Source organism: Notechis scutatus, chromosome 1 (genome assembly GCF_049901735.1).
Source record: "Notechis scutatus isolate UNSWTSFEM ecotype Mainland chromosome 1, rNotScu1.2, whole genome shotgun sequence".
In the NCBI taxonomy this organism is placed as follows: Eukaryota; Metazoa; Chordata; class Lepidosauria; order Squamata; family Elapidae; genus Notechis; species Notechis scutatus.
Window position 1 is genome coordinate 142,146,005 of NC_142009.1, and position 15,430 is coordinate 142,161,434.

The following is a 15,430-nucleotide window of genomic DNA, read 5'->3' on the forward strand; positions in this document are numbered from 1 at the left end:
CTTTTTGAGCTAAACAGCATTTTTGGGTTATGATGAGGCACCTATAAGGAATAAGACCTATTCCTATCCATGTTATGGACAATAAAATTGCTTTTGCACCATCATCTTGATCTTCAGGTAACTAACAACATTCATATTTAACAGAGTCACTAAATTCCTCTGTCATCTACCAGTTGGATGGTTATATTGTTCTTTTAGGGAGCTATCTCTGTAGTAACTTGGTGAGAATGGAACCTCTTGGTGACTTTGCTATATTTGATTCACTTTTATTACATACTTACTTCCATTCTGAACTCCCCATAAGTTCTTTCCCTGCAGGCGAGCTACTATTGTTATTATTCATCTCTCAGTCTCACAATTCATATCCTTTCTCCATTGCTTGGGCTTGTTTGTTCCTGCATTTTTGGGCCAACTCATACCAATTGATGGTGCTCAGTGGTGGTATTCAATTTTTTTTTACTACCAGTTCTGTGGTGTGGCTTGATGGGTGTGGCAGAGGAAGGATACTGTAAAATTCCCATTTTTACCCCACTCCAGGGGAAGGATATACTGCAAAATCTCCATTTCCATCCCACCCCACTAACCTGCTTTCCCGCTCCGTTCTCCTGTGCAGGACAACAAAAGAAGACCCAGCTGATCAGCTGGAACTCTGATCAGCTGGAACTCAAGAGGCAGTGAATAGATGGGGGTGGGGCCAACCAGAGTATCTACCGGTTCTCTGGACTACTCAAAATTTCCGGTACTGGTTCTCCAGAACCTGTCAGAACTGGCTGAATACCACCTCTGATGGTGCTGTATCTATATCTACCTGATTTTCAGAACATGATCAAACACAACAGACTATATATAAAAGCTCAGATGAACTCTGGTTAGCCGAGCTACTGTGTTAGAGAAACGTGTAAAGTTTGACAAGTCATTTAAATTTTGCAAAATTACTCCCATTACTCTTTTTTTTCCTGGAGGTTGGTCATCTTCTTAACAAGAGATGGTAAAAGGTAATATGGTTCAATCTTCTCTAAACCCAAATCTCTCAACATTCCAAAGTCTATTTAATTTATTTTTCTTCCATAATGCTGAACTAAAAAATTAAAGTGCACCAGAGGTTCAACATACACTAGAATATATGATTGATGCTTTTAACTTGTATCTAATCTACTTCACATAGTTGCTTCAGCTATTTTATTGGATATTTTTTTGTTTTATATTTTATTCATTGTGAACTACCCTGAGGGCTCCTTGCAACTATGTTTAGGCTAAGGGATAGAATAAATAAGCATGTAAACATGCCTATGCACGTGCACAATTTTTAAAGGAAATGTTCATTAACCCTTAACTCCTATTCAAGTTACTAATAGTGATAAGATAGTGAGGATCTAGCAGTGTGGACATATGAGCTTTGAGGCAAAAGAAAAAGGAAAAAAATGCTGAAATAATGGGATGTGGTCACACTAAAACGTAGGCACCTTCTGACCCTACAAAATTACAGTAAACCTATTAGTATTTCCCCCTAATCCTAAAGTAACAACAAAATCACTCCCAAAAATACAGGTAAGAATTTTCAATTTTCCTAGTACAGTATGTGTTCCATTAAGCAAATATGAAAAGCAGAATAGAAATCATAATAATTGCATCCCAAAGAATTGAAGGCATTTTTAATCTTTACATATTACCTGAAAATTCTAAAGAATGGTAGTGTCTGAAAAATTATAAAGAATGGATGAAGTGCCAAATGATTGGTGGAAAAGGAATGTCCCCAACCCTACCTTCAATAAAGGTGAGAGGGAGATGTACTGAAGAAAGCATGATCAGTCTGATAGTCTTACTGGAGAGAATTCTAGAGATCATAAAGTGATTGATTGATTAATTAATTATTAGGATTCGGTATTATAGCCTGAGTCAATTAGTATGATAACCTGATCATTAGAATTCAGTTGTAGAGATATTTTTTTAGGCATTCTACCAGAAAAATATGATAGGCTATATACTTGATTTTACATGTACTAGAATTGTATATGCTCAACAATGGAAGTGTGATGGGATCCCGGCAGATGAGAAGGTAATTAAGAAAATATTAGAATGTGCAGAAATGGATAGAATAATGCTTACTATTAAGGATAAAGAAGAAACTACATACTTTTTGACATGGGACTTATTTTATTGATGGCTAAACAATAAAAACAGAACTTAGAAAGAAAGGGACATATGGTAAAAAGAATAAATTTTAAAATGGAAATTTGTTAAAATATTATTGTTACTACAGTATTAATGTTATTGTGATACATGTTATTGTAAACACTTTGATTATGATTGCTTAAAAATAATTGTACCCAAGCAGTTGTACCCATTGTTCGATTGAAATTGAATTTTTATATATTATACTAATAAAACAAATAAAACTTTTTTTAAAAAAGAATGCAGTAGCATCTATAATTGTCAACTCTTCCAGTAAGGCAATCAGGAAACAGATAATACAAGGACTACTAGATTTCTACTTTATTATTGTAAGAAGTAATAAAACAATTTTGAAACCCTCTCAGAATTTCTAGGATTCCTTTACGCCTCCCCTCATACAGCATCTGAATGTATCCATCATTACCAATCCTAACTTTCATTGTTTCAAATTAATTATTCATAGATTCTGTAGCCTTCTGTGATGGTTTTATATGAAGCTCCATCCAGAACACAAATATTTTCCAGTAACATTGACCTGCAAACCAGGGCATACAAAACCTTCGCTAGACCAATTCTTGAATACAGCTCATCCACACTGTATAATGGACATTAATACAATTGAACGAGTCCAGAGGTATTTCACAAGAAGAGTACTCCACTCCTCAGCTCTCAATAGAATACCTTTTATGCCACCAGGCTTGAAATTTTGGACCTAGACAACTTAGCCTACGGTCTGACCTAAGCTTAGTACACAAAATTGTCTGCTACAATGTCCTACCTGTCAATGACTACTTCAGCTTCGACCACAACAACACACGGGCAAACAATAGATAGAAACTCAAAGTAAACCACTCCAAACTCTATTGCAAAAAATACAACTTCAGCAACAGAGTGGTCAATGCCTGGAACTCACTACTTGACTCTGTTGTTACCTCCTCAAACCCCCAAAACATTAACCCTAAACTGTCTACCATGGACCTCATACCATTCCTAAGAGGGCATGAAAGGGGGCGTGCATAAGTCTACTGTCCTACTGTCCCTGTGCCTACTGTCCCTATCCTACTGTTCCCATTTATTCATACTCATTTATTATGTATATACTTATACTTGTTTATACTTATATGTTTATATGTTATGTTTATACTTATACTTGTTTTCTCACACATGCTTGACATGTAAACTAACTAAATAAATTGTGTTATATGAAGCTTCATCCAGAACATAAATGTGGCCTTTGAAAATAGGTAGAAAATACACAGTCTAAGTGTGATACATGAAATTGAATCTAAAGGAGAAACGGTAGCGAGAGCTTCTCAAAAATGACTCTCTCTGGTTTTGGGGAGAATAAAAGTGAGAGATAGAAGGGATATTTTCAGATTTACAAGATTCTATTAATGTAGCCTTATAATAAAAATAGAGATGGTACTCTTGGCTGTGTTTTTTTTTTTGGCCTGGATTACCTCATAAGGCTGGTATCCATTTTGCAAATCAGAAATTACTCCTCCCATTCCTCATTTTTATTTTTCCAAAACTAGGGAGGGTCTCTACTGAGATTCTTTTGTTATCCCTTCTCCTTCAAACTCAAATTTCATTTATCAGGTCATTGCCTAATCTGAGAATCTTCCTCTTTACATCCAAGGTCACTCCTATATACCAGTGACAATTTGATTCAAAGATAGAGTATCAAAATAATACATGAACACCTTCAGTTTCTAAGGGGGACTGATCAACAAAGGCAGAATCTCTTAGCCATCTATTCCTCATAGAATGTTGAAGAGAAACCAATACATTGAACTAAAATAAACTGAAAAATTTGTAAAAAGAAAAAAGGTGTTGCTTCCTATTCCTATTTTGAGAGGAAAATATTTGAGAAACAGTTAATTCTGAACTGAGCAGTTAGCAAGCTATTAATGGGAAATCCAAATGTCTGAATTTGGTTTGGTGTTTTTAATTTCCTCTTTAACTTGCATTCTGTTATATTGTTTAACAGATGGTACCATAAGCATGAATATTGGGATGAAAATCCATGAAAATACAGTGTCTGAAAATGCTTAGAAGGAGAATTGAAGTTCATAATAAACAAAAGGGAAATTAAACTTAGAGCATTTAATGATGTCAGTCAAATTGCATGGTTCTATTATGGCAGAACATGTAACTACACAAACATACCACATAAGCTCCAGATAAAACACTCATCCATTAAGCAGAAAAAGATGTGTTTTCCAAATAACATGTGCTTCCATTTAGCATTTTTGAGCCCACATTTTTTTTCTTTTATACCTGACATCATTCTACAAAATAAATATGAACTTGGGAAGCTACAGTGCTAAGTAATTAGTATAATTTCCATTTTTATCCTCCAGATTTAATATGGAAAAGACTAACCCTACTCTTAGTTATGACTGCAAGCAGCAGTGTGGTCAATGACAGAGATGTGTGATCTCATAACAAAAATAAACCTAACCCTGAATAATCATTCTTAGGTTAGAGATGGTCTATAACTATAATGCAATAAATACAAAAAATTACAAAGTCTACTGTGGACATGATAAGTCCTTTGGCGGAGATTGTGAGTCTAAGCAATTCTTGCAGTAAGCTGTTTTAGATCAAAATATGTGTCCAGTGAAGCAGTTTACATCCCCACAAACTATTTTGATTCCATAGGCAGCTCACAGATATTGAGGATAGCTGAAGATCTCTTTTACCAACCTCTAACCAAATCTACAGCACATTCCTAACGGAAGAGCTATAGTTTCCAAAGGCATTTAATCTAGCAAATGCAATTAATAGAGATCCAATTACTGTGTCTCGTTTCCTCTTTCTATTTTGTAAGCTCAGAGATGCTAACAAAATGTATTACCACAGAAATGCAAATATTTGGGATCTTATTTTTTTTTTTTTAATAATGTAGATAGCTGTATTTGGAAGAATAATAGCGAGCTAGAAAATGGTATGCAAAGACTTTTTACTTAGCACTTATAAATTCTTCATGGAAGAAATACAGGAATAAAAAGGAAAAACAAGATGAAGATCATAAATGGGAAAGAATAATGGTGAAAGATTCAATGATAGTAAAGAGAGCTGCTGGTGACAAACACAAGCAATATGCTTGTTTGTATATATGAATGCTTAGCATGCAGCCTCCCTAGTTCACGTAGAGAAGGGCCATTGCTCCAAATCAGAATACCTAACTAGCTTATATAAAATTCAAGGCCAATCCCCAGTGCTGAGGTTTTGTTTGCAGTCTTAAAAAAACCCATTAATTGGGCTAAATGGCAACTGGTCTGGTTTATAATATGGACAATTCTGTATTCCACTTGGACACCCAACACCAAGCTTTCCTTCCATATCGACATGTATGGTGAAGAATGCACATAAACAGCTCTTGTGTATACCAGGGATGAGGCTTGGGCTTCGTTTCCTGCTTTTTGAAATTAGATTGTAATGATTCAGACAATTGTACTGAATCTGTATAGGTCTCATGTTCCAGCTTGCATCATGAACTAGGTACTCAACAATCAACCACCCAAAATCACATGCCATTTTGTTGATCGTTTCTCATGAGATCACGAATAAGAATGCCACCCTAGGAGATTTGGATGTTCTCCTATGGGATCATATGCAATACAGCCAAGAATCTTGTAGGAATTTATTATTTTGCAATATTTATTTTTTTAAATATTTTTAAAAAGAAATGATTTGGGAAATTATGGGTGTTAGAAGAGTCACAAAAAGAAATGCTTATATGGTGACAAAATTGCAATAAAAAAAAGAAAAAAATGACAACCAATAAATACAATTTATTTCACTAAGCACCTTGCATATATCATTAACAGACCATCTCAACAGCTTTGCTAATATAATTAAATAACATAAACGAACAAAGCTTTTGAAATAAAATAAACAATTCTATGCATTACTTTTAAATTCCAAATAAGGATATTTGCCTTTATTAAAATATCCGAAATGTCTCTGGTACAAATAATAAATAGGAAAGTGATCAAAATGAATAAATAATAAAATTATTACTTAGGGAGGGAGGGAGGAACGAAGGAAATTTCAGCTTAAAGATACAGAAAATTTATTTCATGGATGTTTTTATTAATGTAATGTTTTCTAAAATTGTTTTATAATTTAAGAATCATGCAGTAAGCTATTCAGAATATTTGGTTGAGTTGAGTGGCTATAGAAATTGAATGAATGAATGAATATCCAAGTATACCAGGGTACCAAGGTACTTACAGTTGAGAACAACCATTCTTATAATTCCATATTTATTTTCTATTTCTATCAAGGAATGCTGTGACCCAATCTTCTACAATTAGAACAATAGAATAGCATAAAGATATTACTGTCTTGAATAGGTAGAAGGGATTTTTTTTTAAAAAAAAGTTGTTTAAGTTAAATCTTCTAACATTTCTGGCTCGGGAAAAATATTTTCTGTTGTACCTCTCACACATTATCCTTTTGTTATGCTGATATTGGGTTAACTTTAAGCCTGGACTAAACCCACTACCTTATAATAGACTGTGATCAGTTAATGTATGTATTATGATTCTTGGAAACCTTTGCTATATATGATTCATTTATTTTAATAATCCTAATTTCCATTTCTAGGCCTCCGCAAGACGTTTTTCACCATAAACCTTCTGCCCTTTAACATAAAAACTTGACTGAGGTGGATTAATCCTGTACTGGAATGGCTACACTGCCTACTGTATGCCCTCCGATAAGGCAATATATACAAAGTGATACTTTAATGAAAAGAAAATAACTTTTCATATAGTACTGAACCACAAAATATGCATCTGTCTGTCCTTCGTGCTTGATTATAATGGATGTGTGTGCATCTGTGTCTGTGTGTTTTAAGATAAAGCCTTCTGGCAATACATCAAAACCTCTTGTTTGGTTTTAGTGTAACAACTGCAAACTAAATACACTTTCACAGCTTACTCAGAACAATGCACTTTCAAATGTCCTTGGGTTTTCCTCCAGGCAACAGCAGTTATGGTCCACGTTGCAATATTTGTTGCTGTGGATAACAATGCACTATCAAACTGAGAAACTCTCCATAACACCAGTTGTGAAAGTAACAGGGATTTTACTTCCTTACTTGCAAAACAAATCAAAAATCTGTTAATGTTTTGCTCAATCTCTATACTAATCAGACTTCTGGGAAAGAACAAACTTGTGATGACTTTGGACTGACTTTAGATACTAAGGGACTATTGTGTTTTGTTTTAATTATCCACTTTTGCAAAATGATGCTGAATCAAGATAAGCCACTGTAGTCAATGGAAATAAACAACTCCAGGTTGTAATGTTCATTGTTCCAACCATCTGTCTAATCATATCCCCATTATACAGTGGAAGAGTCTGTCTAAGTTAAAGTTGTAGTGCACAGAAAGCAAATTTGGAGAAGTAAGAATACAATTGAATACAAAAGGATCGAAACACTGCTGTTTTATTACATTCCTATGGACTGCTTGAATATATCTATAACTAGATATATATCTAGATATCTAGATATCTAGATATATATATCTGTATCTATATCTATAACTTTCTTGGCAGCAGTTCACAAATTTCATGCTTTCTTGTGTGATGTCTTTTCACCTCTGAACAAGATCAGCTAATTGCTTCCTTTTATTTACTTATTTTTTTTAAAAATATTTTTTTTAATTTTTACTATGTAAAGAAAGAGCAACAGTTTCAATGTCTATATGAACAGTGTGTTGTCTGGTTACAGTTAATTCGAGCAACAGTCATCATCATCATCATAATGTTCATTAGTAGTGATCATATCATAACAGTTTTTTCTCAACATAATATTAATACTTAATTATTAATATTAAATCCTATTAATAATAAACATATCATAATAAACCCTCAGAGTAAAATTAATCCTTCTCTTATAATTTTAAATATTCTAAATTCCTTTCGGTTAGTTAACCATAGATAAAATGAATCCCATGTGTCAAAATATTCCGTATCTTCCTTCTCTTTAATTTCAAGTATTAATCTATCCATTTCTGCACATTCTAGTAGTTTTCTTTAATTATCTTCTCTTCTTGGGGATCTCCATACCTTTCCAATGTTGTGCAAATAGAATTCTGGCCGCTGTTAACATGTGTAGTATTAGATACATAGTCCCTTTACTATATTTTTCTGGTATGATAACCAACAGAAATGTTTCTGGTTTTAAATCTATATGTTCCTTTATCATTTTTTTCTACCCAAGTATGTATTTTTATCTATCCAAGTATATTTTAGTTGCTTCCTTTTATTGAGATTGCATGGAAGTGTTTATTCCTGTAAGCACTTCTTTCTTAAATCAGTTTGATATTTCTCAATTGGAAATACTATAACTGGCAGCTCCCAGGAGACAGAAATGGGAAGAGAAGGGCTAGCAGATTTGGAAGATCACTTCAGCATGTTTATCTGTTCTACCCATTTCCCAAAAGCTTCAATCAGCAGCTCCCTAGTGGCATAACTTCTGGCAGGAGCCAAAAAAGCAAGGGTAAAAAAGCCCCTTCAGCCAGGCGTGGCTTTTTGCCAATAGCAAACAGCTTTAGTTTGACCTGTACAGCTGTCTACAACTTTGCGCTGGTTGGAAGCTGTTGCCTACTTTGTTCCCCTTTCAAAAGAAGCCAACTCGGAAGCAAAGGTAGCAGGAGAGAATTTATACTGCCTGTCTCCTTTGGCAAAGATAATAATTATATATATAGATAGGCCTCAACTTACAACACTTTGTTTCAGAACCATTGGAATTTATAATGGCACTGAAAAAAGTGACTTATGACTGTTGTTCACACTTAGAACCATTGCAGGATTCCCAGGAACATACAATCAAAATTTAGGTGCTAAGCGACTGACTCATCTTTATGATGGTTGCAGTGTCCCAGGCTCATGTGATTCCCTTTTGAGACCTTCTGACAAGCAAAAATCAAAGGGGAAGCCAGATTCACTTCACAATCATGTCACTGATTAACAACTGCTTGACTTAACCACTGGGTCAATATAGGTCATAAAAGCAAAATTCACTTAACAATTGTCTCGCTTACCAATAGAAATGTTGGGCTCAGTTGTGGTGCTACCCATACCTGAAAGAAAATTATGGCAATCTGGGAAAGGCAAGGACCTAACTACCTTTCTCAAGGAGAAGATGTAGGGATAGATGGTTGGACAAAAAAAAAAGCCATTGGTTAGATCAGAGGTCCCCAAACTCTTCAGCTCATTGACCCTTTGTGAAGTTTCATATTGTCCATAAACCCTCAGACATTTATTATATGAAAATAATGAATACTACTGTATGTTGTGGTTAGCCGGAAGCAGGTGCGGACGGCTGAGGAGAGTGAGGACTCAGATGAGGGGCCAGGACCATCAGGGAGTGGACTGCTGCCTTCAGAGATTGTGGGGGCTGGCAGCAGCAATGAGGAGGTTCCAGAGGAGCCTGTGCCAAGTGCGCATGCATGCAGGGCTGCTCGCAAGAAAGAGCAGCTGCAGCAGCATGGATGACTCGGGAGTAAGGCTAAAAGGTAATGGCCCCTCCTTCAAGAAGATAAAAGCCAGCTGTGAATCGGACATTTTTGCAGGAAGCAAAGACATTTTGAAACTTGAGCCTCATGGACATTGCAGTATCTTAGCTGGTATTTGAAGACTCTTCTGTTGTAAAATATTTCTAAGTAACCTTATCTTGGCAGCCTCGCACAGTTTTGGCGAGGCTCATGCTTATCAAAGTTAATTAGGTTGCAGCAGCCTTTTAAGCAGGGATTCATAAGAATCATTAAAAGGTTTCTGTTCCCTTTGATTCATGTTTGTTTTATTGGAAAAGGGTTTGGGTCAGAACACGGTATTATATGAAAATACTGAACACTACTGTAACTTATCTGAAAACTTATCTGTAACTTATCTGATATAATGGTTAAGACATCAGACTAACAATCAAGAGACCATGAGTTTAGTCCAACCTTAGGCAGAAAGTCGGCAGAATGACCTTGAGCTGATGATTCTCTCTGGGAAGCAGGCAATGACAAACCCACTTCCGAAAAGCCCTGCCAAGAAAACTGCCTGGACAAGGCAGGCCCTAGGAATTAGACATGATTGAATGGAAGGGGTGGGGGAAACTCAAACTAATCAATTTCAATAACAATTATAACAGCAATTTCATAAATAAAGGTAATATTTAAAGTATGGAAATATAATATTTTACTGGAACTACCAATATTATAAATGGGAAGGATGCATCTGAGGAGCAACAACAATGGCACTGATACTTGGTTCCCTACGTTCTTCTGGGTTCAGCCTGTTCCTATTGACCCTCCTCATTTGCTGACCCCTTTTGACCTCCAGCCATTTATTCACACGTTGGATAAACTCATCAAGCCTTGGGGTAAGATATTGACCGATTTGGAGGAGCCTGGATTAGATATACAACTATTTTCAACTATTGCTGAATGTAAGGTATGTTCATAAGAAAACCTGAGTGCTTGATTTAATTCTTCATGGGGGATAGGGGGTGAGTTCCCTTTCCCAAATGTCTTGTTCTGTGCTTTTAAAACAAATTTGCATTTTACTAGATTCCGTGGTTTTAACCTCTTGCACCTGCTGACACTTTTCATTTTGCAATTGAGTTGCCAGCATGTTTTCATATTTATTTTTGCTGTGGTTTTATTTTATTTTATTGGGCCATTATTCATGTTTTAAATTGTGTTATATAACATAAAAATATTAGTTTCTGAAGAGTTTAATGTATTACATATAGGAACATGGTATCAGGAGAGCAACCTGGATTCTGATGTCAACTAGGAAGACAGCTCCAGAGTTGTGAACAAGCAAGAATCACAGATTCATTTATCCCCGCATTTCCAAATCTGAAACAAGGACATTTCAATATGCTTCATGTATCCTCAGGTACAATCTTTTTTTTTCTCTTTCCTCTCCTCTACTTTGAAGCACATTATTATGACACAAAGAACGTCCAACTTTTTGGCTTCCCTGGGCCCCATTGAATGAAGGGAAATTGTCTTGGGCTGCATATCAAATATTTATTGTAATTATTGTATAGAAATCACATAATGTATGATCTTGTGGGGCTGCATTACTAGCTGTCCAGAGCAGCAGGTGGCCCATGAGCAATGGTTGGACACATCTACATTATGTGAAGAAAAGGCTCTAATTCTGGAAAACTTGGAAAGAGAAAATGACAATGACCAGCAGCAAGATGGATAGTCTTAGTTACAGTGGTGATGGGTGCACTTTTGCAAGACCTGAAGCTTACAGACAGGTTGTCATGGGGAAAATCTATCCATTTTGTCTCTTTGATTTGATACTAACTTGATGACACATAACCAGTTTTTAAAAGTGTGCATGTGATTGTGGTTTCCTTACAATGAACAGTAAACTCATACATACCTGGTGCAGGTCTATGTTCCAAAGGCCAATGAAAAACTATTCTACTGCGGCATTTTCTACAACTTGTGTAGTGGAAATCCAGATATGTATTAATTAAATTAAATGGGACTTATTATCAGGGAAATGGATAGTAAAGATTGTAGCCTTTTAAAACTAGTGTCATGCCCTTGTTAGAGTCAGACTCTGAGGGAGAGGAGGAACAGCCGACAGGGAGTGGAGGTGTGGCTCTGGAGATTGTGGAGGAGGCTGGAAATTTGTTCATTTGTTCATCGTTGTGGAAATTCCTTCATTGGAGTTTGTTTTAGTTTTTTTATTTCACCTCTATCTGCTCATTAAGTTTGGACTGTATTGCTTTCTTTTGAAGACTATTTTGAATAAGTTTTATCTCCAACTGAGAATTATTGAACAGTGGGGCCAAGTTGGAGGCATTAAAGGACATTTATTTACGTTTTGGATTTTGTTACGTTTGTGTTACACTCCAGGTCATCACAACTAGTAGTATCAGGCAATGGTGCTTCAAAAAAATCTCTTCATCATCACCTCCTTGCTTCCTGACCATTGATTAATTATCTGTAAACAAAATAAAGGTAGGAAAAAACAGATGTACAATTAGCACCACATACGTCATCCATTTTAACTTTCAACACAATGACTTAGCAAGAAGAGCTTCCTTTACATCAAGCTTAGCTCTAAATCTTTAAATGGGCAAATCCGTATCATTTTCTTCACAACACATTTTTCTGTTATCTGCTTCCTAGTCTAGGCTTGATCCCTGGGATTTCTGGTGGCCTTTCATCAAAATTTTACCAAGTCTAATGCTGGTTGGCTTTGTAAGATTAACCAAGATCAGCTCGATGTGGTCATCACCTGTAGATTCATTCAGAAATCTCTTTAGTCAACTCCTAGGCATTGTTCAAGCAAATAATAAACTGAAGTCCTAGGTGCCAAGGGAATAGTCAACCCTGAAGGGCTTTTCATAGTACTCAGTGCTCAGGATAAAAATATCATTTTTACTATTATCAGGCTGCCTTTACAAAAAGGTTGTGTTTCCGAAAAGAGAAAGAAGAAAATGTCTTCATACCCTGTTTCTCCAACAATACGGCCTCCCCCAATAGGAAGTCCCAGCATGTTTTCTTGGCATGAAATAAAATTAATCCCCTCCCCCCAAATTAAGGCCTATATTAAAACATGCAAAATGGGGGGGAATGGCGGGGGGGCTTGCTGCGACGTTTGGAGCAATGCCACGGTGTTTGGCACAGCCATGCGGCATTTGGCACAGCCACGCGCAGCCAGCCAGGACTCCTCCCTGGAACTGGAGCCTGGTGGAGACACTCGGCTTCAGGTGCTGCTTTCCTGGCCGGGAGGTCCAGTGGAGAGAGCCCGAAGCCGCCCGTTCTTTCCACCCCTCACCCAGCCCGTCCCTGTCCCCACGCATCTCCAAACTCACCGGCAGCTCCAAACGCTGCAGCGGCATGGGCATCGGGCAGAGGTGCTCACTTGGTGGGGCTCAGCTTGGAGAAGGACACGGCGCGGGCTGTCGCCTTGCCTCCCTGTCCACGGATGGATGAGTGCTATCATTGCCTCAGGCAGCCTCTCACAGTAGCCCCTTCTGGGTCGGGCTGGAGGGACTTGGGAAGGAAGCCAAGCTCGAGTCAGCCCGGTTCTTTCACTTGTCAGGTGGGTGCCCGGCGGGATGGGTGGGCAGTGGCTGGGGGGGGGGCGCCTTCCTGTGGGCACCAGGCGGCTGATCCTGCCTGTGGCCCCGGAGAGTCGCCTCCCCATGTGGGGTTGGGCTGCCCTCTTGGGCAGGGCAGGCTTTGTCATACCGGTAGTAAGGTGTCATTTTTAAAAGAATGGGCTTTGCCTTCGAACGATGCCTGGGAAGGCGGCGACAGGAGCGCCTGAAGCCGAGTGTCTCCGCTGGGCTCCATTTGCAGGAAGGACCCCTGGCCGGCCCCGTATGGCTGCACCAAATGCTGCGTGGCTGCGCCAAACACCACAGTGTTGCTCTAAGTGCCACGGCAGCACGGGGAGAAGGGAAAGCAACGGTCGCGGAAGCTCTCCCGATACAAAGTGCCCCACCAACGCCAAGGTCAACATCCAAGCCATCGCTGCCCACCTGCCTGAGGATGCAAGAGGGGGGGAATTAAGTCACGCCCGAAAAGATGGCCTAGCCGTTTTTTCGGGGCTCAAAAAAAAAAAAAGACCCGGCCTTATTATATGAAAAACACGGTAGATACAATGGTCATCAAATGAGTATACCTTCAAACAGGAGTGTGATTCTACCAGTTTGCACCTGTTCGCTAGAACCGGTTGTTAACATTCTAAGCAGTTCGGAGAACCGGTTATTAGAAGAAATTACTGGCCTAATCCTGTAAGGAAGGCAGGAAGGAAACATTCTGGTGTTGCTTACAGAAACTGCCTCTCTGTTAACCCTTATTACATTCTTGGCAGGACTAGACTTCCTGTCTCAGGAACTTCTCTGGAGTTATTTTCCCCTCCTTTGCTGGTACTTTGCTTGTGTGGAGTGACCATTCAAAGTTACAATGGCACTGAAAAAAAGTGACATGAACGTTTTTCACACTTACAACTGTTGCAGCATCCCCACAGTCATGAGAAGCCAGGCGAGGAGATGCGTGTCTCAATGTGAGTGATATTGAGTTGGCCACCCCCATCCAATAACATGACCACCAAGCCATGTCCTCCACCTAAGCCACGCCCACAGAACTGGTTGTTAAAAAATTTGAATCCCACCCCTGCCTTTAAAAGCTCCTAGAGTTAAAGGGGGGGGGGAAATCCCATGTGAGGAATGAAATTGTTACAAATAAGTATATTCATTTTAACTGAATAACAGAGTTGGAAGGGACCTTGGAGGTCTTCTAGTCCAACCACCAGCTCAGGCAGATATTGCTACTGATATGCATGAAACTGTATGGAACTCAAGTTGTTCCTAAGGGAAACATTTACTATGGGATTTCACCCCAAAAATCTGACAATCCCTGGATGTTCCAGTTGATAGGTAAGTAGTCTAAGTTCAGTATTTCAAGGAATCTCAAGTGTCAGGATTCCGGCAGTTGCCCTAGTTAAATCATAAGCCTCGACCCAAGCTTCAAAAACAGGCCTAGAAATGTTTTATGAGTTGACATCAAGCTCAATACTTCCAAAGAACTAACTCTTCTGTACTACAACTACAACTATGGCTCATGTACTGAACACACAAAAATCCACTGTCTCTGTGGTAGGTAACAATTGAAAACTGGATCATTTACTGTTCTCACAGGATAAGAATGTAATGGTCTGGAATTAATTTAATACCTTTGTTCCACATTGGTTGCAATGCCAAATTTTAACAGGGGACCTTAAGTAGGTCATCTACCTAATAATGTAAGAAGTTATTCTTTAAACATGATTTTAGTTTACATAAAGATTTTTTCTGCCTAGAAACAATTTTTGAGTCATGTAGTCAATTTTAATCAAGGCATTATTTTGTTTGTAGCTCAAAAGCTATGCCAGCAAAAAGGAACAGATTTTTGCCTCAACTGTCCAGTTTCCAAAATTGCTTTTTCCTGGGCCTCATCTGGCACCCCTCTCCCCTTTTAATGCACAATTAGTAGCTACAACGAGAAGTGTTATTTGTAGAGCACTTATAGGTTTTTCCAGTATTTTTGTGGTATTTTTCTCTTGGCTACCCTCCTCACATCTGACTAATCCAAAGATACAGTTTGCAGTGTTAATTTAAGATAATAACAGGCTTATCTATTTTTTCTCTTAGAAACTGAAGAATGATGTCTGAAGAAATGTCTGCAATTCAATTCTCTCTGCCACAAAATCCATCATTTCTGCA

The 15,430-nt window shown here is 37.8% G+C and overlaps 1 long non-coding RNA gene across 1 annotated transcript in view; it reads left to right on the plus strand.

Moving 5' to 3' along the window:
• The window catches only part of LOC113417255 (uncharacterized), a 28,072-nt gene extending 12,642 nt beyond the window's left edge, over positions 1 to 15,430 (plus strand). The window contains exons 2-3 of the long non-coding RNA XR_015745965.1: positions 10,937 to 11,085; positions 15,359 to 15,430. This is a non-coding gene — a long non-coding RNA (uncharacterized LOC113417255). The remainder of the gene's footprint in view (positions 1 to 10,936; positions 11,086 to 15,358) is intronic.